Source organism: Cololabis saira, chromosome 14, assembly GCF_033807715.1.
Source record: "Cololabis saira isolate AMF1-May2022 chromosome 14, fColSai1.1, whole genome shotgun sequence".
NCBI classification, from domain to species: domain Eukaryota; kingdom Metazoa; phylum Chordata; class Actinopteri; order Beloniformes; family Belonidae; genus Cololabis; species Cololabis saira.
The window spans coordinates 1,578,127-1,581,658 of NC_084600.1; positions in this window are offsets into that span (position 1 = coordinate 1,578,127).

Sequence of the window (3,532 nt, forward strand, 5' to 3'; positions counted from 1 at the left end):
TACCTGGAGGAGTACAAGTACCTGGGTGTTCACCTCAACAACAAACTGGACTGGTCTCACAACACCGATGCCCTGTACAAGAAGGGCCAGAGTCGACTCCACCTGCTGAGGAGACTGAGGTCCTTCGGCGTGTGCAGGGAGCTCCTAAGGACTTTCTATGACTCTGTGGTAGCGTCTGCTATCTCCTATGCAGTGGTCTGCTGTGGGAGCTCGGAGAGAGAGAGGAAGAGACTGAACCGACTGGTCAGGAGGGCTGGCTCGGTTCTTGGTTGTGTCTGGACTCTGGTGAGGAGGTGGGTGAGAGGAGGATGCTGGTCAAGCTGAACTCCATCATTAACAACCCTCTCACCCCCTACATGACACTGTGGGAGCATCAGCAGCTCCTTCAGCCAAAGACTGCTCCACCCGCTAGAGAAGGAACGCTACCGCAGGTCCTTCATCCCCACAGCCATCAGACTCTACAACAACCAACTCTAGTCATTCAAGTGCAATAACCTGCTTTTCTGAAAGTGCAATAACCTTCTCCCTCTAAATACTTCACTGATATTTTTGTCTCTTTACATATGTATATATTTTTCGTTTTTCAGGTTTAGTATTGCTTTTGTACATTGCTCATTTTTTATATTGCTCTTTTTTAATTATTTAGCTATTTATTGGTTATTATATTTTAGGATATACTATTCAATTCAATTCAATTCAATTTTATTTATATAGCGTCTAATACAACAGAGTTGTCTCTAGACGCTTTACAGAGACCCATACCCAGAACATGACCCCCGAGCAGTTATTACATAAACAATGGCAGGTAAAAACTCCCCTAGTGGGAGAAAAACCTTAAGCCAAACAGTGGCAAGGAAAAACTCCCCTTTAGGAGGGAAGAAACCTTGAGCAGGACCAGGCTCATCAGGGGGGACCCTCCTGCCGAGGGCCACTATTTTATACCTTTTCATACTTTCGTGTATATTTTTTGATTTTTTTACACCATCTTCTATGGGGTGGTCTGCTTGAGCAGCAGCTTCACAGCAGCAGAGAGGAAGAGACTGGACAAGGTGGTGAGGAGAGCCGGCTCTGTCCTGGGCTGCAGTCTGGACCCGGTGGAGGTGGTGGGGGAGAGGAGGATGGTGGCTAAGCTGTCCTCCATCATGGACAATGTCTCCCACCCCCTTCAGAGCCCTGGAGAGATCCATCAGTGACCGCCTTCGTCACCCGCGATGCGTCACTGAGAGGCATCGCAGGTCCTTCCTCCCCGCTGCCATCAGACTATATAACCAGGACTGATCACAGTAGCTAATGGACAATAAATAACATGTGCAATAACAAGATGCAATAATCATATGTGCAATATCTATGCAATACCTGTCTACCTCACACTCATTCTACCTGCTTTTTTGCACCGTTTTTCTTTCCTTTGCACTATTTTTTTATCTTATATTTTTTATCTCCACTGCAATGTATATACTGTCAATATTTTGTAATTATATATATCTTTACTTTTTTACCCTTTTACCCCCTTCCCTGCATGCGTGTGTGTGTGTGTGTATACATGTTAAGTGTACTGCTGCTAACACGTGAGTTTTCCCATTGAGGGAGTAATAAAGGAATATCTTATCTTATCTTATCTTATTTTGTAAAAATTGTTGAGCGTGTGTGTATGTTTGCTGCTGCACAAGTTAATTTCTCCTCTGGGGGATCAATAGTTTATTCTATTCTATAAACAGGAGAAAAAAAATTAACAAAACTGGCAGCCCACCCTTACTACTCAAAAGTAACTAATTTCAAAACATATACAAAGTTCTAAGCAAAAGGTGTGGCCGGTTGGGAGAGGAAGAGGATGAGAGTGCATGCAGCCCCCTGGTGGATCCATCTTGGCTCCTTATGTATCCGGTGTTGTCAGTTTCAGCCAATCACCGCCCAGGGCATGGAACCTTCCCACCAATGGCCGCACGGCTGTGGCACACACCTCTCTGCATATTAAATTAACAAGAAAAGCACAGGGCACACACACAGCAGACAGACTACAAAATATGACCACAGTCATAACACATGTGTGCACTTTTATGGAGCTGCTGCTTAATCTCATTATAATAATGACAATAAAGGCTTTCTATTTTCTATTCTACCCTGCCACGTCGGCGGGTGATATGAGGAAGTGCTGTTACAGGTGTGGGGAGTGAATTGTTTGGAATTAAAGTTCACCTAGACTATTCTGTCTGCTCATCTCATTTAACTCACTTCCACAAGACTCTTTTACAGACTTATTGAAGTGTGAAGGCACACCAACTAAACGCTTGTCATGATACTTAAGTATCTGCTGACCTTTCAGACTAAGTCCTGTCATCCATTTACAGGACTGTCTCAGAAAATTAGAATATTGTGATAAAGGTCTCTATTTTCTGTAATGCAATTAAAAAAAACAAAAATATCATACATTCTGGATTCATTACAAATCAACTGAAATATTGCAAGCCTTTTATTATTTTAATATTGCTGATTATGGTTTACAGTGATTAAGATTCACAGAATATTCAAATTTTTTGAGATAGGATATTTGAATTTTCTTAAGCTGTAAGCCATGATCCGCAATATTAAAATAATAAAAGGCTTGCAATATTTCAGTTGATTTGTAATGAATCCAGAATGTATGACATTTTTTGTTTTTGTAATTGCATTACAGAAAATCACAATATTCTAATTTTCTGAGACAGTCCTGTATATCCATTTTAAATTCTGTAGGAAGATCTTCAGTGAGATTGTCCTTTTAGTTAAGGGCCAACCCACGTAGTTTGACATCCTTTAGCTCTGCTGCAGTGATGGAAGTTATCAATGAAGTTTTCCCATCAATACAATCTTACAGGTTTTTGTTCATATCACATTTAACTCGGTGCCCATTCAAACTCCAGGTCCAGGACCTATTTTATGTTTTTTTTTTGTTGACAAAAGTACAAGACCGATTTTATTTGAATGTCTTTGCTTCATTAACCTGCAGAAAGAAAGTAAGGTAACTGAATCAATTGTCATTAATTAGAAATAAAATCTTTCAGCGTGGCTGAATCAGCACAGCAATGTGATTCTGACATGTGTGGTTATTCTTTCTGACTAAATCAGAAGGAAAAACTCCATCGACGAAGGAGCATGGATGCATAAAATGCGTAGGAGCCACACAAAACCATGCATGCCTGTTTAACCTGCTGCAGTTGGCGCCTCCTCCCGTCAGAGTGGAGCAGTGTCGCCGCCTGGTGGTCAGCTCCTGTCACTGCAACGCCCTGCTGGTCCGTCTTCAGCCTGAAACCACCCAAATCAGATAAACGAGGTGTGGAAACATGTTCTTTCTGGTCATCTTTTTTTTTTCCCCTCCCCCTTTAAATTAGACTGTAATCTGATGTACTAATTATCCTGATGTTGCACACTCTGGTACAGTAGGTGGCGGTATGCACCTAGTAACGTTGGTTGTGACCCGCCAATAAATTTAGAAAAGAAGAAGAAAAGAAGATCCGCCTGCGTTTCCGTACCGCTGCCGACGCTGCGCATGCGC